The sequence below is a fragment of the Cyrtonyx montezumae genome, unplaced genomic scaffold, assembly GCF_038088225.1.
Source record: "Cyrtonyx montezumae isolate F1298 unplaced genomic scaffold, pur_monq_1.0 scaffold_3, whole genome shotgun sequence".
In the NCBI taxonomy this organism is placed as follows: Eukaryota; Metazoa; Chordata; class Aves; order Galliformes; family Odontophoridae; genus Cyrtonyx; species Cyrtonyx montezumae.
In genome coordinates this window covers 16,336,002-16,359,997 of record NW_027072034.1, presented here as the reverse complement: position 1 = coordinate 16,359,997, position 23,996 = coordinate 16,336,002, and positions in this window count along the sequence as shown.

The following is a 23,996-nucleotide window of genomic DNA, read 5'->3' as shown; positions in this document are numbered from 1 at the left end:
TGACCACTCTTTCAGAAAAGAAATGCTTCCTCAGGTCTAATCTAAATCTTCCCCGGCGCAACTTGTGGCCATTCCCTCTCGTCCTGAAAGGTCAAGTGCAATGTGATGTTATTACATTGGGGCAATCTCAGGTATGCGAACAGACTTGAAGAAGAACTCATTAAGAGCATCCATGCAGAGAAGGCATACAGGGTTCTGGTATAGGAAATGAGCCAGAAGTATATAATTGCAGGCCATAAGGCCAAGTGAACCTTGGGCTGCATCAAAAGAAGGGGGGCCAGAAGGGCAAGGGCGGTGATTGTTCTGCTCTGCTCAGACTTTGTGAAGCCCTACATGGAGTAATGCATCCAGATCTGGGACTCATAGCACAAGAAAGTTTTTAAGTTGTTGGAACACATCTGGAGGAAGGACATAAAGATGATGAGAGGATTGGAACAAATCTATTAAGAAAAGTCAAGTGAGCTAGGCTTATTCTGCTTGGAGAAGAGAAGACTCCAAGGGTTCCTTATTGCAGTCTTCCAGTACAAGGGGGGGGAACATAAAAACAGGAAATAGATCAACATTTTACATGGTCTATTAGTGGCTGGTGTAAGAGACTAATATTTTATATCATTGCCTCAAAGTTTGCTGATGAGCATGTCCTGGGGCAACGAAAGAGAGATAAGCTGCAGCTCAGTGGCCGCTTAGCACTCTTTTGTGTGTCACTCATCTCCGTGGGGAGATAGCCATCTCAGGAGAAGCTTGCCTGGCAGGCTAGCACGGGATTTGCTACGTAGGCAAGAGAAATGAAGGATAAAAGAGGGATCGACCACCATGAGATTGTTGTGGTTTTGTTGATGTTGCTGTGATGGTGTTCTTCCATCGGAAACCTCATGAGCTGATCCCTGTTGCTGAACTCCCTCCTGGGCCTGCTGCCTGAGATGCTGCTTTCTCCTGGACCTCGCCGCTCCTTCGAGGTGTTCTACCATCTGAACCCTCACGAGCTGATCACTGTTCGCTGCTTCTCCGGTGCTGACTGACGCTGTTCCTGGACTTTCCCCGCGCTGCTTCTCCTGTGCTGACCCGGTGCCGCTTCTCCAGGACAGCTGCTTGCTGCTCAGGGCTGCCCGTCGCTGCTGCTGTTCTCCCCGCTTCTGCCACCCCTGCTCTTCTGCCTCGGACCGTCAGACCCGCTTGCAACCGAACCGCCCCTGGGATCCTGGCTGGTGACTTTCCCCGCGTTGTACAAATCCTTGCTTCTTTCCTATCTTTCCTATCGCTCGCCTTCCCTTCCCCATCACTCTCAACAGTGTCCGCCTTCCCCATCTCCCTGGTCAGTGTTGGTAATAAACTGGTCGGACCAACATTTGAACCGTTGTTTCTTAATCTCACGCTGGGTATATACATAATCAAAGAACCTTTGTCTCCCTCCTTTATATTGGAGCGTGACATCTTTAATGGCGTAGTCGGCAGGATAACCTCCATGACTCGCCTCACTCCTTTACATTGTTGCCTGTTGACATTTTTAATGGCGTAGTCGGCAGGATACCCTTCGTGAGAGTGTTGTCCTTCCAGATATAATTTGAACCTTCTTCTGTGTGTACCTCCTGGAGTTGCAAGGAGCGATAGTTTTGAAAACTTAGATGTGGGCACCTCTCCAGGAAGACCGCTCCAAATTCTGAAACTTTACTGTTTATGTGTATACCTCTCGAGGACTTGTGAAATACGTGCATGCTTCCTCGGGAAGACCTCTCTGCATTTGGTGTTTGATAACTAAAGGTTTTTTGTGTGCGGCTCTTGGGTAGTGAGGAACTGTGTACCTCTCCAAGGAGTTTGTTTACCTTAGAAAGTGTTGGTTTTAGCTTTTGTCTTTTTGTGTGCTCCTCTCAGCAAAAGGGAGGAGTGATTGGAACAGTATTTACCTTTGCTTGATAGGTGTGTTGTGCCTCCCTGGGTGGGGGTGAGGTGTTAGTTGTGCTTTTGAATACCTCCTCTCTCCCTCGGTGTAGACCTTTTGTGGGTATTGAGAAAATGTGTGACAGTGCCACAGTGAGTTGTGAAGATGTATTATTTGAACTTTTGGAAAAGCATGGTGCTAAACCCTCATTAACAGGGGTAGACTGGGCACGGCAGAACTGGTATAACGTGCAGAGCGTCTCTGACCGTATTAGTGTTCTGCAAAAGAATGCTCATTTTCAATTCACATGTACTGAAATTAACTTTTGTTTTTCCAAAATATTTTGTCCTTAGGTTGCAATGTGGCTATCTTAATAGCTAAATATTGCCAAAAGTAGAGAAGCATAATAATTTGGTCAGCTTTTTTGTTGAAGAATTGACCTGATTTTCACAGAAGGTTCAATGGGACACAATTGGAAAATGAAGTCAGTAGAGATTTTTACTTATTCTCTAAGTGTCTTGTAGCTTTTTGCTTGAGATATTATTTTTTATAATAATCCACTCTTGGATAGTAATCCACTGAATTGGTTTTCACTAAAGTGATGAAAAACTCTATTTCAAACATTCAGCTCAGCTACTGTGACTCTGAATGTTCAGGACCAAATTCATTTTGAAAATGCTGGTGATGGCAATCATTATGAAATATTTTTAATGTTTCCTAAGAATAAAGCTATCCACAAGTATTGTTTCAGACAGTGTTAGCATAACATTTTTAGGAAAATGTCTTTTGTTAAGCTTTTGTAAGAAGCTGCAACCTTCCAACTTATAGAGACTTGGAATGTGTAACTTATACCAAGCCATTCAGGACAAAAAAAGCTGTTCTCATTTTTACCTCTGAATGTGGCATTCAACATATAAAAATAAGTTGGAAAGAATACAATTGCAAAAAAAAAAAAAAAAAGAATATGAAACTCATGTCACTGAGTTACTTTGCTTAAAGAAAGAAACTGCTGGGATGGCAGAAATGTCAGTTGGAGCATTGACAACCTAATATATGTTTTTATAATGGGGAAATAAAAGAGAAAATTAATCTAGAAAAATAGAGATAGAACTAATGCATATAGAGTTACAATAAAAATTGCTCGTATATGATATTTTCATCTTTTTTATTTGTGGAGTTGATTAATAAAAGAGTGATTGGAAGAAATTTGTAAATGTATAGGAAATTACAATGATACATAGAGCCATCACTGTCATCAGTTAAAGAGATTTTATATTCAAAAAGTGAGCAAATACTTAAGTAGTTGTTAGAAGTTAAAATACAGCTTCCTATTTTTTTTTCTTATCTGTGGGAAATAATTTGAAGTGAAGTTTCCCAGATACAGGTGTACTCATTTTACACACATCTCTTTCTTTATGTCAAATAATGACTAAGGTAAGGTTCTATCCTTGCTAGGAAGAACCTGAATACTGACATATCCATTTTTTTCCGACTAAAATTTGTCACAGAGGTTATAACAGAAAAGAAATATAAATGTTCCTTTTTTGAAAAGAAAAAAAAGAGGCACATTTATGAGAAAGTGAATAAAGTTATGTGTTTGAATGTTCTCTGTTGAATTAGATGCAAAGGATTGAAAAATCTGAATTCTTCTCATTTGTTTATTGTTTACTTCATTTATTTTTTTCAATCCATAGGATTTTTTCTGCATAACCAATGATTCAGTACTGTTGATGCTCAACACAGCATGCTCTAGATGTAGCCTCACTCAGGGAGATTTGACAGAGGTTGTCTTTTCCGTTCTACTCTGCCCCAGTGAGGCCACATCTGGAGTCCTGTATCCAGTTCTAGGCACCTCAGTCCAGCAGAGGCCCACTAAAATGGCTAGGGAACTTGAGCGTCTCTCTTATGGGAGAACATAATCAGGACTGTTCAGTCTGGAGAAAGAGAAGACTGAGGGGGGATCTTAGTAATACTTAAAAACATCTTAAGCAGTAAAATGTCTGAAGCCAGACACTTTTCAGCTGTGCCTAGTGGCAGAACAAGGGAAAAACTGGAACACAGGAGACTCCATGAAAACATGAGAAAAAATTCCTTTACTTTGAGGGTGACAGAGCTTTATAACAAGCTGCCCAGAGAGGTTTTATGGTCTTCTCTGGAGATTAGTCATGTTTTTATTCGTAAGGTGAGTAGCATTAAGACATTGTAAGACAACACTGAAAAAAAATTAGTTCTGATGAGTTAAAGGAAAGAAAGAAAAATTATTCTCAGAGAAGAAAAGAGAAACAGAAAGATGTCTGTACGAAAAAAGCATTAAAAAATGCAATTACAGAAAAATAATCATGGTGACTGATACCTTTAAGAGAGTGGAGAGTGAATACATATGCTCTTTTTCCTCTAGAAAACATAGAATCATATAATGATTCATAGAATCATAAAATTATAGAATGGTTTGGGTTGGAAAACACCTTTAAGACCATCTAGTTCCACACTCCTGATAAAGACAGGGTTATTTCCCTCTAGACCATGTTGCTCAAAATCCCATCCAGACCAGCTTTGAATGCTTTCAGACAGGAAGCATTAGCAACCTTGCTGGACAACTTGTACCCGTGTCTCACAGTAAAGATTTTCTTTCTAATATCTAGTCTAAATCTACCCTTTTCCAGTTTAAAGCCATTTCCCCTTGTCCTATTACTACCTACCCTTCTGTTGACTTCAGATACATTTTATGTATATGAACTGAGCTACTTAGAAAATTACATATAGGTAAACAAACAATCTAAATATGTGTTAATATAGTCCAAATTCACCTCTACTTAAATAATTTCAAAGTATCATTACCAAATTCATTTTATAGGCATTTTATTCAAAAAATCATAAATGCTATTTTTAAGTTTTCAGCTTCCATTTCAATCCAAGCAATTCATGAACGAAGTTTTGAGTCCAAGGTGATGCAAAATTGGTGTAATGCTACTGTAATAGGGTGGCATGCTGTTATGTGTAACACTTTGGAACCACTTGAAACACTGTTCTTTTATCTTGGATGTAGCATCAGATTATATTGTCCCATGACTTCCACCTTGGAGACAGTTCATTTACCAAAGGTCAATATCACATCTGTCTGAAGATACACCCAGCTTAGTAATACTGTCTAAGGATCACTGGAAACCTCCTTCCTTCCTTCCTTCCTTCCATCAGAAACAGAAAGTTCGTTTTCAGGTATAATGACTGGAAATCACTTGAATTCTGGCACCAGAAACTAATTAGCATGAAAGTCTCCTATTTTATTTTGGTGTCAGGATTTCTTAGAAATCTTATCCATACAGTGCTGGAGGTCATATGTTCCTGGAGTCCTCACACAGATCTCTTCATCCAGACTGTGAAACAGAGGCTGGCAACATCCCACATTTATGTCTGTGACTGGTTGGATGCTAGTCTCCACCACAGATGAGGTTGCTGAATAATCAATTTAATGATCTGTTGCGGTTTATGAGATAAGACAGAGAGAGCTCAAACTCTTCAGTCTGGAGGAGAGAAAATTGAGATATTTCATCACTGTTTATAAATATCTAAAGTATGAAAATCAAGGTGATGGGGGCAGATTTTTCAGTGGCATGCAGCAACAGAACTAAGGGAAACTGTACTGATGGAGCACTGAAAAAGGCTGCCCAGAGAAGTTGTAGAGTCTTCTTCTAGGAAGATATTCAAGGATTGTCTGGATACCTGCCTATGTGACCCACTGTAGGGGTCTGCTTTACCAGGGGGTTTAATTCAATGATCTCTAGAACTCCTTTTCAACCCTTAAAATTCTGAGATTTTATGATTCTGTTTAAGCTGAGATAGTTTTCTTCATAGAGGCTCATATGATTATGTATTTTGGATTTTTGATGAAAACAGTAGTGTTTACACACCATACTTGGATGAAAATAGTACTGATCACACACCATACTTTTTAGTTGTTGCAAAATAATACTTACACTCAAGCAATTGTCTGCTTCACATAGTGCCCTGCCAGCAAGTGTACAAGGAAGGAGCTGTGAGGGGTCATAGCCAGGACACCTGGCTCAAACTAACCAAATGGATGTTACATACCTTATGATATGTATGTCATGCTCAGTAATATAAGCTGGGGAAGATAAGGAGGAACTGGGGAGGTCAGCAAGAGGTTGGAGTGATGGTATTTCCTGAAGTAGGTGAATATCTCCTTACTTACAAGAAGTAGAAAATTAATTCCTTGTTTATGTTTATGAACACAGCTTTTCCTTTACTTGTGTTCTCAAATTCTTTCCTTTACAATTAACTCCTCTATTCCACTTGGGGAGGATGAGCAATTAGCTCTATAGTACATAGCTGCCTACTGGGGTTAAATCAAAGCATGGAACTCAACATGAGGCTCGAAGTGTTTGAAGTGATGGCAGATCTGATCAAAATATGGAGTGTACTAGACCAGATGTATAGATGTTATAGCTCTGTAAATGTTAATTGACAGGGTCCCATGTTTGCCTCAGGGCTTATTTGTCTTAATGTATGTTAGAGTTGAGTCCATATTAGTGGCTGCTTTTGCTTCACCTTTTGCTGTATTTGTCACCTTTGCTGTGCCTGGAGATCTTTTGATACCAGCTATGGCCATGTGTCTCAGCTGGTGGCTGTCCAGGGCATCACTGCTCTTCTTATGCTACCATACTGAACAGACTGGAAGTTCACAGTGAACCTGAGTCAAACGGACTATGGCCTGTGGAGGAGTCTACATGGGAGTATGTACACCCCAAAGTGTCAGTGGCAATGGAAAAGTTTACTCCAGAGTAAGCACACTGTGAAGAATCTGCGGCCATGGAGAAGTCTACACTGTACCATGTTCACACTGTAGTAGTATCTATGTCCATGGATAAGACCATGCAATAATACTTCAGAGCATCTGTGGCCACAACACAGAAAGCAGACCTCTGAAGGATCTGTGGTTCGTAAATAAGGTCATACTGAAATAGACGTACCATTATCAGACTGTAGCCCAGGCTGGAACAAGGGCAAAACTACTTTAGCCAATGGAGGATAAAACTCACAAGATGCTGTGCAAGTGACCCAACCTAAGTTGGTGATGGCATCCATACAACACACTACCCTGAGAAACAACTATAACAGATGAAAACCTAATGCATAAGAATATTTTAACAGAATAATTTTAAAACATTAAATACTAAAATATGAAATTACTCAAAAGTCTTTCTTTCATTCTCAGACAAAAAATGAAAAGACTAAAACCAGTAAGCCCCTTCCTCCCCAACTAGAAATACATTCATTTCACATTTCTTTGCACTGGATTTTCTGTAGACAGAGATAACTTAATTACAGTCTCTTCCAATACATTTTTCACCCACAGTCTTCAAGAGACTAAAACCCCTTAGGGATCAATAGCATTGTAGTGACTCTAATTTTAGTCAGATGGTGAGAGCGAATAGAAAGAATTTGTCAAAAAGATTTTATGTTGTTACTGTTGTTTCCCCACCCTCCTTCCCCCTAAGGATTTGCTTTCTTTTATCGATTATGAGAAAGCATTTTTGTTCAATATGTCAGTTTGATCTTTTGGGAGCATTTCAGGAGCTAATTACTTATAAGGTTTTTGAAGTTATTTTATATTACCATTATGTGGTGTGAGTAACAGCTATCTATGTATATTACAAGACAACTGAAATGAAAACTCTTTAATCCTTTATTTTTATATAAATTATATATATATTATATAATAAATAAATATATTTTTCCCCAGTCATATACATGTAGTAACACAACATTCAACAGCCTACCAGGAGAGAAACAATCTGTTCATATGCCTGGTAAATGGACAGTATGATCTCTACGATCTCCTGAGTTACCATGGATACCAACATGTATTCACTTAAATACTAAGTCACAAGATGTACTTACATTGGTTCTGAATTAAAAATCAGTCTTCAGAATTGTTAAACACAATAGAACAGGAGATTTTTTGTTTTTCGAATGAGGCACAGTAATACTTCAGGTAGGAAAAAAGATTATACTCGCCGGTAGTTATTTACAACTAGGCATCTTTATCAACTGAGATGTCTTCCTAGCTACTGACAGAAAGTGTTTTCATTTTATTCAATTTTGCCTTTAAATACTGAAGGTTTCTATGGAAACCTCTACTCTTTCCCTTTTCACATTCTTCGAACAGGTCCCCTCACAATGTGAGGGAAGTGGCATATTGATTGATACATTATTTGAAAATCAAGTCTAAATTGCTTTTATCATTCATGAAACTATGTTAAAGTAAGAAGAAATTTTCAGAGAAGAAAAAAAAAGTTAATCTAAATCTTTTAATATCTGACCAAGCACTACTTTTGGTTTATTTTATTTATTTATTTTTTGAGTAACATTAACCATTAACTGTCACTCTGCAAATAATGGACAACATTACTCTGATCTTTTCTTATAACCAATTCACTTATATTTGATTAATTTTTTTTTAATCAAGTAGCAAAATAAAAAATGAATGGATAAATAAAATAAAACCTACAGCTTGCTCCTTTGTCATCAACCCTTTAGATTTTACCTTTTCTTTGGATGTAATTTCTTTGGCTAGAAAAATTCCCCTGCCCAGCTGTCAGAAACAAAGTGAATTAAATGTCTTTGACAAATATGTCTACAAGGATTTTGATTGCCAGAATTTAATATATTGCTTTTGAAATATCTATCAGCAAAGATTTTACATCACTTCTTAATTTGCATTTAGTGTTGAACTGAAGAGCAGAAGAGACCAAAACCTCCTTTGCAAAGGACAGGTGTCATATTACTCATCTCCCAAAGTTTCTCAAGAAATATCAAACTCTAAATAATTTTGTTCTGCTACACTGAAGACTTATCATTCATCACCAACATCAATCACCAAATTTAAGTACCTGTTCTGCATTTTATGTTCATTCTCATTAGTTAGTTGACATAGTTTTATTTGTATTTAAAATGTAACTGAGAAATTTTGCATGTAAACACAGATTCAGATAGTTTTTTTCTGAGACGTGAAAATGACTGATACTTTTAACTCATTTTTTCCTTTGACTTTTATTGAAAGTACAGTCATGCAATCAATCAGGTTTAAGTGAAGGTTAAAGTGGTGACTACAGCTGCAGTTGTAAACATAAAATCCTTTTTTTTCCTCAAATGGAAAAAATGATAATCTGATGTGTCTGCCTTGAAAATTGCTCATTCTCTTTCTTTTTTTTCCACTGTCATTGTCATTACTCTTTTAATCACTAAAATAACTAAATAACTTCGTTTAAATCTTTATTTATTAGTATATAGGAATGGTCTTACCATCATGAACTACATCATTTTTGATATGGCATTTACTCTCAGAAGTGAAAAACAGTTAGTACATGATAGTCCAAACTCAGTGGATCGTTTTGATAATAATAAATCACAAAATCACAATCAATTTTATTCTTGCATCAACAACTTTGTATGACAATTCTGCTATATCAAGTTTTCAGACTGATATTAGCACTAAACAATAACAAACTATTTGACAGTTTAAAGGAAGCTATTAATTTCATTCTCTTCTTTAATGGGCAGTATAGCTCTAGAGGTACATTAGGCCTAAGAAAGCATGACAAAAATGAATTGCTGACATGTTCAAGGGTTTCTATTTTGTCTTTTGCAAAAGATAATAATGTTCTTACTTATAAATTTAAGAATAACTTGAGGAATTTCTTACTTTTTCTATAATGTTACCAACAGCAATAAAAAATAATTTTAATAGATCTTATTTATTACCAAGCATTTTGTCTTCATTAGACACATAAATTATGTAGGGTTCATGAGGTTTTTTTTCTGTTTGTTTGTCTAAATCATACGCTAAGCAATTTGCTGAAAAACTTCCAAGGAATTTGAAACAATCACTTTAAAAACTGTATTTTGATTTAAAAAATGGCTTGTATTTCATCCTTACGCAAGTCAAATATAATTCATATCCACTTACTGGAATTCTGTCTGGATTTACTTACTGCAGACTATATTAATCCAGAGTAATAAAGCTAAGGAGGAAGATGTGAAATGTGAAGTAAAAATCAGAGATGAAAATCATAAGATCAGACCTACACTGAACTAAGAATTTATGTGGCAAAACACTAGGCAACTTGTCATAATGTGTTTAAAATCAGTATTTACTACATTCTTGATAATAGTTGCCAATAAATCAACATAGCCAACACTACCTATGTTCAATTAATATTTAATTAATAGTCAAAGATATAGTAGCAAGTAGTGAATACTATCTATGGTATCTATTTGTAGGCCCGAAGATAATAACTTTGATCACCGAGAGACATAACTTTATGATGCAACTGGTATATATTTTCCACATCACTTTTGCATTTTAGTCATTCATCTGTAATGTGTCTGGTTAACCAGAACTCAGTCATCACCAAATGGTAGAAGTTCAACGACTCCTTCTACTGTCAGAACTAGGTTACAAGAAACAAAGGGCAATAGAGAAGAAAAGGCAAAGAATGGTATGGGACTGATAAGCATCTGTAATTGGGAAAAGCAGACCTAGAGGCCCAAGACCACCACTGTATTATAAATTAGAATTCCACCAACAGAAGTAATAAAAAAGCAGGATCAATATCAAATCTATTCCAGCCTAAATGTGGACTGCCACTGAATAAGTAATTGTGCATTTTTTTTTTCAACGTGTGGTAATGAGTATCCAATGGAATGGAGGGAATCTGTCTAGAAGGGCCTGGATGGGCTTGAAAAGCGGGCACATGAAAATCAAACAAGGTTTAACAAGGCCAAGTGTAAGTTGTTGCACCCGGGTCAAGGAAACCCTAGATATGAGTGTAGACTGGGAAAAGTACTCACTGAGAACAGCCCTGCAGAGAAAGACGTGGAGGACTTGATGGATTAAAAGCTGGACGTGAACTTACATTTTCACTGCATGCACTTGCAGCCTGGAAGGCCAACAGTATCCTGGGCTTCGTCAGAAGAGTGATGCCCAGCAGGGAGAGAGAAATGATTGCCCCCCTCTGCTCTACCCTTGTGAGACCCTATCTGGAGTACTATGCCAAAGCCTGGGGGCCCAGCACCAGAAAGATATGGAGCTGCTGGAGCAGGTTCAGAGAAGGGCCACAAAGATGATCAAAAGACTTAAGCAGCTCTCCTATGAAGACAGGTAGGGGAAGTTGGGCTCATTTTACTTGGAGAACAGAAGGATCTGGAAATCCTCACTGCAGCTTTCTAGTACTTGAAGAGAGCTTACAAGCAAAAAAAGAGACTGACTTTTTACATGATCTGATAGTGATAGAACTAGAGGGAATCACCTCAAACCTCAAATCGCCTCAAAAATTCAGATTAGATCTTAGGAAGAAAATTTTTACTCAATGGGTGGTAAGGCATTGAAACAAGTTGCCCAGGAAAGTTGTGGATGCCCATCCCTCAAGGCATTCAAGGCCAGGTTGTATGGGACCTTGGGCAGTCTGATATAGTAGTATGACAACCCGCATCAAGGAGGTCAAAACTAGATGATTTTTAATGTCCTCACCAACCTAAGACATTCTATGATTCTATGACTTGTGCATCATCATAATGCTGTAACTTTATACAGGAATGTAGCATAAATTTGATTTCTGAAAATCAAGACTAAAAATAACTGTGTTTGGAGAGGTATTTTCAGCTCAGTTCATTTGAAATACACTTACATATTACAGCTAAACTGATGTATTATACGCCAAAAATGATCTTCACAACATCTTGTCCAGCCTTATTCATTCATTTTCCAGCAACCAGCTGACCCTGTGACAAGGGATCTAAAAAGGCTGACAATGCACTTTCTCTTTGTTCAAAGCATAAACAGTCACAAAGGACAGAGAGGAAGATATGAGTTAAACAGGGAAAGAAGGGAAACTGAAAATGGCTCAACAGCTGCTAGGTACTAAGTGGGTTTTAAAGCATAGTGAATAATTTGACCAGACAGAGACTGAAGAGATCAATGAAAGAAGGAGAACTAGCCATCAGAACTGTAACCATAAGAATTTCTGAGGTACAAACAAAGCCAGCATTGTATGAAACTGTGGGCACAGGAGATGGACTCTCAATCCCACAAGTAAGTGAACATTCTCTTATGATTTGTATTGGTTTCAGCTCCAATCTCCATATATTTTCTAGACAAAGTATTCTTGCAAAACTCCTATCTGTTGTATATAAAGCCATTTGAGACTAAAACTGGTTGTAAGTATCTTAATAATGGATTTACTCTGTAAGTTTTCAAGTTTTCAATCTGTAATTGAGATTCTTGAATGAAAAGCTGCAGACAATAATGAATTCGATTAAAAGCAACTAGATTGAATTGGCATTAAGCCAACCTACCACTTCATGACATTGTGCTTTTGAGCTCAATTTACTGTACTTCAAATAAGAGTAACTTGCCAGTGTTAAGATGCATAGTGCACAGAAGAACATTTTTGGGAGGGTAAGTAACACTCTATTTTCATATATAACATAGAATAAATTATAAGAAATGAAATTAGATAAAAACGTTGACTAAAACACAGTAATTTAAATTTGGTTTCCTAGTAGCCTTTCCATTTCATCCTCCAATATCATATATTTTGAACACTAAATTTCAACTATACCTTATGGCAGTTTCCATGTGTTTTTCATAGTATTAGTGACAATATAGACAAGATTGGTATACATGCAAGTATATGTGGAGTTAGAGGCTTATAAAAATTCAGATTTTATTCATTATTAATTCCAATAAACATATATATGTTTGAAATGCAATGTTGCAGTTACTAGAGCTCAGAGGGTAAACTACTGGAGAACTAGGGGAAAAAATAAAAAAGGAAATTAAAATTTGGATTAAAAAATTAAATTAAAACTTTGGAAACTTCAAAAATGTCTTCTTTGAAGTCTTTAGTTTAAAAAGTTTTAAGAAATACTTTTTGGTACTTCCTCTTAAGGAATTTTAAGATCTCTAGTATGTCCTGCGTGGACATTTGCAAAGTAAGTTACTGTTTGAGCCTGTTTCAGGCTACCCTTGATTAATCAAAGGGATCTTGAAGGAGCTGAAAATCAGATTTTCTGTATGGAAGGTCTCATAATTCAGTTTAGTGTTTTTGCCATAGAAGAAATACCAGTTACCAATTGAAATGACAGACATAAGCTTTATCATAGAATGGTTTGGGTTGGAAGACACCTTTAAGATCATCTAATTCCAATCCCCTTGCTAAAGGCAGGGGCACTGTGGAGAACTGGCTTAGGGAAGGAGGTTGTGTGTGCTTATCTTTGTAGCAGTGCAAACAAAACAGCACGTTCAGATCACTGGATTTTGAGAAGTGGTGCACCGTTGACCAGGCAACGATGAGGGAGTAAGTTTGCGGTAGAACCAGATGGCCCTAGTATGTGTGGGAAAAGAAGAACTAATTGGACACTGCTTATCTCACAAGGACAGAGCAAGAACCACTGCTTAACAATTATTCTAAAAGTAGCATGTATTCAAGGGGTATAAAAGTATGTAACCTGCGCAATAAAGTTGGCTCAGCTGCATAATCATATTGATCTCTCTGAGTCCTTGCATTGGCATCTTAAGATAGTTCCAACGCAGCCATGGCTCGTCCTCCTGGGGTCACCGCAACAGGGCACCTTCCTCTAGGCAAGGTTGCTCAAAACTCCATCCATCCTGGCCGTGAATGCTTCCAGAGTGAGGGCAATTTATTGGGCAACCTGTTCCAGAACATAACTTATTCTAATTCAACCCTCTTCTGTTGTCCTGTCACTACAGGCCATTATAGAAATTCCCTCTCTATCTATTCTGTTGGCCACCTTCAGGTACTGGAAGGCCACTATAAGGTCTCCTCAGAGCCTTCCCTTCTCCAGTCTGAAAAGACCCAGTTCTCTCAGCCTGCCCTTATAAGGGACACACTCTAGCCTTCTGATCATCTTCATAGCCCTCTGAACCACTTCAAAAGCTCTAGGTCCTTGTGCTGAGGGTCCCAGGGATGGATGCAGGACTCCATTTGGACTCTTACAAGAGCAGAGTAATGGGACAGAATCATCTCCCTCAGCCTTCTGGATGTGCTTCTCTTGATGCTACCCAAGATACAGTTGATCTTCTGGACTGCAAGCACGTGTTTGCAAGTTCACATTGAGTCTTGATCCCACTGCCTTTGTCTCCTACAAAGATTTTAAATAATACCAGTCCTGGCAACAATCCAGTCCCTTAGAATACCTGTCATCACCAGTCTCCATTTGGACATTGAGCTGCTGACCAACACCCTAAGTGCAACCATCCAGATAATTCCTCATCCAGCAAGCGGTCCATACATCAAATCTGTTTTTCTCAAATTTCACTATGAAAATGTCATGGGGAACGATATCAGATGCTTTGCACAAGACCATGTACAGTCTAATTTCTTGCTAGCATCTGTAGCTTAGCTGTGCAAATAATTTGCATTTTAAAAGCAAAACAAATAGAATTCTTACACAGTTTGATAGTGATGAGGCTATGAGGAATGATTTTATGTAAAATAAGTGAGATTTAGATTAAATAGAAGAACCTTTTACTAAAAGGGTTTTGAGGTACTGGAACAGGTTGCCCAGAGAACCTGTGCATGCTCTACCCCTGGAACTTTTTAAGGACAGGTCAAACAGGGCACCTTGGACAACCTGTTCTCATGGTATGATATTAAGAACTTCCTCTGAATTTTTAGTTTCACTTCTATGACTTCTTAAAAATAAGTACTGACTTTTTTTTTTTTTCCCCATTTCATGGAAAAGAATGAGCCTAAAATCTTCCTTCAGTTTCAAGAAGGCAATTTAGCATTCTAGCTTTTTGGGAAGAACACTGAGAACCATCAAAGGCTTTTGTTTGCAAGAAAAAAAAAATGAAAAAAAGGGGAAGTGAGAGACTAGAGAGGCTAGTAGTTATTTTGGGGTGGAGTTCTCAGCTTTAACTTTAAATACTACAATGTAAATGACTGAGGCCAATGCACCACTAACTTTTCTCTTTATGAAGTTACCAGCTTCAACAGACTATCCTGACTGGCATCACTGTATAAGCAACAAGGAAAGAATTAACTGAAAAGAAAATTTTAATGCCTGCATTTGCTGGCTATGTGCAGATATTCCAAGAAAGTAATTATTTATGAGGAAGTCATATGAAAACAAAATCACCCCAGTCAAACTAAACAGCTAAAGTCAAGGGGATAAATAGTAAAGAACGCTGATCTTACACGCAACTATCTGCTTTTAAGAAAGCCTTGCCTGAAAATCCAAAAATATCCACAGAAAATAATAAAGTTTGTATAAGTAAATATTTCACACTTCATTCCGTCTGTATTGATGACAGAAGCTTTTAAAAATGTGCATGCTCATTTCCTTTAATTCATGCACTAAGATTTTAGTGGTAAAGAGGAAATAAATGCCAAAACAGAATATTTTGGAAATAATTTCATAGCAGTTGTAAAGTAACATTCAAAAGCATATGCATTTTGTCATTTTTGTGTCTTCTACTTTATCAACTTCAGTGTAATGCTTGACATATACACAGTGGCCTGAAGTCTGAACAGAGTGATTGACATAATCTATGATGCAGCAAGAGTTCTTTCAGCTGTTTCTAAGCTGAACAGTCATGCTTTCATATTCAAGTTGTTATAAATCTGTGTTTATAGACCTGGCTCATATCAAGTATGAATGAAATCTAGTTTAATCCACAGCTGAAGAGATCAATATCAAACGAAGTTGCCTCATGTTTGCCATAGATTATCAACATACAAAGCACAGAAACTCATTCAAATAATGTGGACTTGTGAAATAATTTGATCAAATGTCTGAGACCTGGAGGCAAGTAGGCAGTTTAGAGTAAAGACGTTAAACACTTTCTATCTTACTAAAATATTTCTCTGCCCATTTGTGAGACTCCATAATTTACATTTATTTAGTAAGAGTTAGTTTAATATTTCAAGGTTTGTACCAGCATACTAACCAAACAAGTAAACGGAGAACATTTTCAGTCTAGGAGATACAAAAGTACTCATCTCAATCCTTCATTACTTATGGGTATCAAATCAAACAACAGTTTTTGTTTATCCTACTTAATCAAACTGAACACATTAGCTATTTCATATTAGTTACTGACTACATCCATACAGCCAACTGATTCTTACCACTAGATACACAGAGGAAAAGTTTCTTCATTTTACCCTTATCAGAGCAGGATCAGATCCTGTTGTGGTTAAACTCAGAAGACAGCTGAACACCATACAGCTTTTCACCCACCTTCCCTAGTAGGGTGAGGGAAAGAACTGAAAACAAAATAGCACTTGAGGGTTGAGATAAAACTACCTACTAAAAGGAAAATGCAAACAAAAATGCGATGACAACTATATGTATGTATGTATACCTGAAATGCAATTATTTGCCACCTGTCAAACAGCTAATAACAAAATTGTTAGCTGACAGACATCCTGCTAGTAATGCAACATCTCATCACCCACCAACAAATCATCAGATTCCCATCCCTCGCAGTAACTAGCCTCTGCCTAGTTCTTGCAGCTTTACAGACTTCCACATGATGAAAGGTTGTATCAAGTAACCCCTTCTAATTCAGCCGCCCTGGTTCAGCACTGCCCCCTACTGCCTCACAATGATGGGAGTGTCTCCTCTCCACTTAATGGCCAGGTCTGGCCCCTAGGTGTGCTCCCATTGCTCAGTAGCAACCAAAATACTGGTGTGCTGTTACCACTGTCTCAGTTGAAGCTGAGATGAGATCCCAAAGTCTTTAGCTCATCTCTTAACCTTTAGTTCCTTTAGTTGATGGTGGGATACAAGCTGGAAATAAGAACTAGGATTAAACCATCAGAAACTCCTACTTGGCACTGCTTCCAAGCCACTATAGCAACAAATAGCACAGTGCTCCCCAGTAAGATGCTATTGTTGCAAGTAAGCAGCAGCATGTATTCAGTAGTTTGTTGCCAGGCAGCATCAGTTGGCTGAATACATTGTGCAGCTGTTTCAGAGGAGCATCAGCAGTTATCCTACCCAGCTGCCCTAGAAAGGAGTGAGAGCAACTTAAATCATCTGCTGCTGAAGAGTCTCAGATGTGCTTTACTTGATGGATCACCACTGATAGGTTCATAAAATAATTATGTCTTCTGTAATTTTCTTGGACTAAAGCTGTTTAGGAAAGGAACAAAAATAAATACTAATACAAAAAGAATAATCGTATCTAGTAAGTATAGTTAGTGGGTCCTATCAATGCAATCTTTGTAGCTAACTGGGTATATGGGAAAGATTTATAGGTTCCGAAGTAGTACTAGCTAGCCTTTTACATAAAAGAGAGGTTGCAGCAAAGATATGTTAATCAGAGAGGAGAAAACATGAGTACATGCTTTGTGTTTACTTATTTGTTTTTTCCTGCTTTCATTTTTTCTGGTTTTTTTTTTTTTTTTTTTTTTTTTTTGGTTAAGGTTTGCTTAACCAGATAACTGAAGCTGAACCAGATAACTTAATAGCTGAAATAACAACAAAGTAATGGGAGTCAACTAAAATGTTCCATCATTGGTTTAAGGGAGATTATATTTATCTGGATTATGTCTTAATGTTATCACATGCAGAAACAGATCTATAGATTACAAATAATTGAAGAAAATACGAAAGAAGTCTGAAGGCTTGATCTTGAAACCTATCTTTTACAGATTTGTGCCTTTACTATTCCAGCAGGAAGTATTAAAACAACGATATAAGCATTAGACAAATAACAAACCTGATCTAGATCAGTTCTGTTAGATTATTTTATTCCTTAATGGTATAATTTTTTTTTCTGTGTTTAATAAAAGATTAAACCATTACTCCATGTGTCTTTTCTTTCTTTTTTTTTTCTTCTGTAAAACATTTACTTTAGTGCAAGAGATAAATGGCCTAGAAAGACAATAAATCAGTTTCACCTACAAAAGTATTAACCTCTTTCTATCTCTTTTGTTTTCTTTTTTTTCTTCTTTTTTTTTTTCTAGGAACTGCATGTTCTACTCCTAGGCATTTTTAAAAATGACTTCAGTGTCATCTGTCCTGGAGAAGAATACTGATTTTATCATTCCCAAAGAAAGCACGTTTACTTTTTAAAAGCTTACTCTTCTGTTCCCTGTAGGAATATTTCAGTAGGTATTAAGCACTATGTAATTCACATTATTCATTATTTCTGGAAACAGTCTCCTGACCCTAACCCCTGATTTTGATTACAACTTGTTCTGGAGAGCAGTGTAATACTTTAGTATTTTCAACTGAAGAAAAAAACTTTTTTAATTTTTTTATTTTTTTAATATGCCAACAAGACTAGCAAAATTTTAAGACATCTTAGAGAAAAAAAACTTGTAAACTTGAAAAGTTGTGACTTCAGAGTATTGATTAAGCACTTTTTACTCTGCCTTTTGTATACCTAAAAAAATTCTGCGATCGTTATCATTAAATATGATCTAATCTTGTGTCACCTCTTTATAACACATTGACCAACTAGCATAGAACATATTTACTTAGCAATGGAACAGTAACAAATAAAACTGTGCTTTCAAATAATAAGCTTCCATTTAAATTGTATTATTGTATTCTGATTCAGTCTAGTTCTCTTTATATCTCTTTATTTTTATTTCTATTTATTTGTTTATTACATAGTATATGGAATCCTGTATCAGGACAGATACTCAAGGTACTAGGATACTTGCTTCATTGCAAAGGTAATGGTCTGGTTTTATTTCCACCTGTTTTTAATTGACAAATCTATTTACATTAAAAAGAGAATATTTCAATACATATAAATAGATATTAGAATAACTATTATAGGAGTGCACTTTTGTATAATAGTACCTTTTCAGTATGTGGTGCTATACCTGGGCATATCAATTACTTTGCCTATCACCTTGGAGGTAAACTGATTGCAGTTATGAGGAACTATCTTGTTTCTTGCACAGGAACAGGACCATAATTCTTTTTGGATTCTGATGTTTGATTTTTGAATATTAATAGCTACAATATTTTTACTTCATTATACAACATCTCTATCCTTCCTTAGGAACAAATAAAATTTAAAATCAAATGCCTAGCTTGAATTACATGAAAGAAGATGGTTATGCATTACAATGGGATATGTGATACAAGTAGGTACAGGCTTCAGGATCACATGTTCTTATTCAATTGCCCTCTTTAAAAAGGACATTTATAAATTTATTTCTCATTTTACTATTAGACATTTTTAAATCTAAACTGATATTAACGAAGCAGAAAACTGCATACATGTTGCTACCTTCCCTGCCCATGGAGGATATGTACATATCTTTACATTCCAATTTTTTTTCTAATTGATGTCAGAGTTATGAGGGAGCTGATCAAATACCATGATGAACTATATAAAGACTTAGAATATATTTGTTTAGTCAACTACTATCACTTTGCGTGTTTTGATACGTGTGTTTTTGTAGTTGGTTGGTATTCATTCACAGATTTTGCTGTACAAAAATCACCCTAAGTAGATTTTTGAAAGCTCTGTGAAAGACAAAATTTTTTATTACTTTTTTTTTTTTTTTCCCACTTGACATTGCAGTTTAGCACCTAAACTCCTGCAATCAGACATTTTTGCCAAAAGATATCATGACAGGAAATGGTGTATCAAAGTTTTCAGACACATTAATTAACTGTCTTATCTATGATTGAACACATACAATCATATGACTTCGGTGCATTTTGTACTAGTAAAATGAATTCAGACAATTAATGATTATTTCAAGTAATAAGTGGCCAAGAATAGACTGGAATAGGTTAGGATAGTCTGGCCTAGAATAACACAGAATAGTTCAGGTGGAAGGTACCTTAAAAGATTATCAATTCCAACTTTCATGCCTCTTTGTGACTAACCAAAAGTTAAAGCATATGACTGAGGGAATTATCCCTCAACCACCTTGCTATGAAATCTGTTCCAATGTTTGATCACCCTCATGGTAAATAATTTTTTCCTAATGTCTATTTTTTTTTCCTAACTTTGAACCTCCCCTGATATAGCTTGTACTGTTCCCAGACTTCCAATTGTCAGTTACCAAGGAGAAGGGATTGGCACTTCTCTCTCTGTTTCCCCTCCTTAGAAAATTGCAGATAGCATTGATGTCACCACTAAGCCTTCTTTTTTCCAGATTAGAAAACTCAAGTCTCCTCAGTCTCACCTCATATGACATGCCTTCAATAATTTTTATCAGCTATGTTGCACTTCTCTGGATTCTTTCAAGGATCTTAACATCCTTCTTGTATTGTGAAGCCCCAGACTGCACAAAGTATTCAAGGTGAGGCCACACAAATGATAAATATTATGGGAGAATCACCTGGCTACTAGCTGTGCTGTGTTTAATGAACTCCTCTTGGATGTCAGGACGCTCTGCTAACTCATGTTGATCCTGTTGCTGATAACATCCCCAGATCCCTCTCTGATGAACTGCTCTCCAGTCTCCCATCTCCCAGTCTATACCTGTATTTCTACTCTGCCAAAGGTACAGAACTCAACATTTAGCTTTCTTGAACTTTATGCCATTACTGATCACCCAATGCTCCAAGGCCTCTTGTTCTTCCATAGAGTCAACAGCACCTCCCAGTTTAGGTTCATCAGCAATGTTACTGAGAATTGAGTCAATTGCCACATCCAGATAATTGACAGATTTAGAGAGGAAAAGGACCTGGGGGTGTTGGTTGATGCTCGGCTCAACATGAGCCGGCAGTGTGCCCAGGTGGCTAAGAAGGCCAACAGCATCCTGGCCTGTATTAGAAATAGTGTAGCCAGCAGGAGCAGGGAGGTGATCATCCCCCTGTACTCAGCTCTGGTACGGCCGCACCTCGAGTACTGTGTTCAGTTTTGGGCCCCTCACTACAAGAAGGACATTGAGTCCCTGGAGCGTGTTCAGAGAAGGGCAACAAAACTGGTGAGGGGCCTGGAGCACAAGTCTTATGAGGAGCGGCTGAGGGAGCTGGGATTGTTTAGTCTGGAGAAGAGGAGGCTCAGAGGAGACCTTACTGCACTCTCCCACTTCCTGAAGGGGGGTTGTGGTGAGGAGGGGGTAGGCCTCTTCTCCCTGATAAGTAATGACAGGACAAGAGGGAATGGCCACAAGTTGCGCCAGGGAAGATTTAGATTAGACCTCAGGAAGCATTTCTTTTCTGAAAGAGTGGTCAGGCACTGGAATGGCCTGCCTAGGGAGGTGGTTGAGGCACCATCCCTAGCGCTGTTCAAGAAGCGTTTAGATGAGGTGCTAAAGGACTTAATTTAGTAGTTGGGTAGAGATAGTGATAGGAGGATGGTTGGACTAGATGATCTTATAGGTCCTTTCCAACCTTATGAACTTATGAACTTATGAACTTATGAACTTATGACAGAAATATTGGACAGGACTATTGCTAAAATTGAGCCCTGCAGAACACTGCTAGCAACCGCCTGCCAACAATTCATGCAATCCCATTCACTACAACTCTTTTAACAACACCATTGACACAGTTTATCACCCACAGTAGCCTAAACTTATTCAACACTAGCCTAAGCCTATTCATCTCACAACTGGAGAATTTGCCTAGGAGAATGCCATGAGGCACAAGACCTTATGCTTGCTGCATTCTTCATTTTATTTTCTTCCTTGATATAACTTTTTTTTTAATTTTATTTTCCTAAATAAATCAGGTGCTGACATTCCATAAGTGCTGTCACATAAGAAATTATCTTGTACCATACTACTTTCAGCCTCACATTTTTCAAAACCACAGATTTACATCTTTCATCCTATATATAAATGTTCTAAGTACGGAAAGTGTCAGTGGTTTATGAACCGGTCTGGCCCAGTTCCGTGACTAATGGAGCAAGGGGACCCACAGACCCGTAGCCTGGGAAAGGGGAAGGGGCAAAAGGGAGTGCTAGCAGAAAAAGCAAAATGGTGGCAGTGATCTGAGGAGGAAAAGTAATTTTTTACTAAATAAGATATCAGAACGCAAAAATAACACAATATAATACAGTATAATTGGAATAAAAATTAATAAAGAAATAAACTGAGAGTGTCCAAAACAGAAGGCCTTACTCTAATGCTGAAGGCAAGATGGTAAGGGAGCTCCCAGTACAGATGAGCCACAAGAGGAAAAGAGGATCAGGACTTGCGTGCAGTTATATCTTTCCCTCTGAGTGAAAAATGTGAATGCAAAGTCCTCTAGAGTATGTATTTCTTCTCCTCTTCTGAGAACCAGATACTCAGAAATTTGTCAGTCCACAGTACTGGAGCATTAACACTTTAACTCCCACTGCCTTGCATGATGTTATGATGTGGAATACTGATGATAAAAATCATAAAACCATGACAGAAAGAAAGAAGAGAGCAACATTGTAATCTGATGATAATTATTTATAAATAAATATTTCAAAATTGCACTAACAATTTCTTCTCTTCCATCTGAATATTTCAGTAAGATAGCTGAACTGATTGAACTTGGCGATGAATTAAAAGCACTTCAAGAGAATCTTTATTGAAATACTCGCCTATTAAACCTTGGCTATTAGAAAAGTAACAATCATATTAACTAAGTTTACAGTGTGTGATCTCATCTCAGAAAATAAATTAACTTTCATTTAGATTACCTTAAAATACCAAAGTTCAGGTTAATCATAACAAGCTTTAGATACTTGAAATGCTTCAGAATCCAAAGATTTCCCTGTATGCAATGTATACCTTCCAACAGAATAATTTAGCTATTTCTTAATTATAAAGAAATATAAATGAGAGGAATTTTATTTTCTGAAATAAGGAAATCTATTATCTCTCACTTGGAACTTGACGGTTTTACTTTATATGAACTATAATACAGGAAGAACACTTTTCACCTCTGACTGTGTACTTAGTGAAAAGACTAGCAAGGCCTCAATAAAATGCTTCATATTCGGTTTCTCATTTCACTAATTAGTTTATCTACTATTTTGTTCTGTTTCTTCCACCTTTGCAGACAGTTTCCACAGTGGTTCAGTAAGTTGCCATCAACTTCATTAGAAAGAACCAGCAAGATGCAGAGGAAGAAAATGAATTCAAGAAGTCTGTATTCAGGAAAGCACTTGACTGTCTTAGTGTAATTGATATAATTTAATTAATATCATGACAAATTCCAACGTAGAGGATCTTACTGTTTGAGAGAAAAAGAAATAGTAGTGAAAAAAATAGTTCATTCAGTTGTGTACTAAGGCTTGTTGAAAATAGCAGATCAACAGAGTAGCACAGAAGATTTCTGAGAAAGAACATCCACTGTTACCAGAGTTAATGCATAAATATTTGTACACCTCATTGAGAATTCTTCAGAGCTGGCAGCAGTATACTCTGAAGACAGCAAAACATGCTATCTTAAAACATGATGGAGAAACTTTACATAGAGGCAATTGTCAGGTAAAATCATATTCAATTTACTTATTTAAGTACTTAACCGAAAATAGGAAAAATGCTCATTTTTAAAAAAAAAAAACATCTTTTAAAATATTAAGTCAGAGTGATGCATTCAGTTATTGAGACAGATGCCATAAGTGGCAAGGGTCTAACACAAAAATAACTCACTCCACTTCCAAGGATATTTTTATTTCTGTTGTCTTAAATAAAACAACAAAAAAAAAATCTGTTTAAACTGTGTTTTACTTTTTATTCACTCAGTTCATTAGATATAATACAAAGCAAGGATTCTTCTATTTATTTATTTATTTATTTTAACTGAAGTAAGCAGTGGTCTGTCTTTGTTTCCTGGTTGTTTTCATAGAGTTTGCTTGTTTTTATTTGTCTGCTTGAGTATTTGTTGCTGTTGGTTTGTTTCTTCTATTTATTTGATTTATACATTTCTATGATGAATGCATCTTTTAAAGTCATTTGAATTAATAAATAAAGCTGGAATTTTTATTTGTTATTTCATTTCTTGTGCTTGCTTGAGATATGAAACAATTTCTGATAGCAGAAGGTGACATTTAGAGGTGATTTCAGGAGTTAATCAAACAGAGATAGTGTACAGGAGGATATGAATGCCTTTGTACAAAATTGCAAACTTCTGAGTGCCATTCAGTTTTAATCTCTTCTTATGG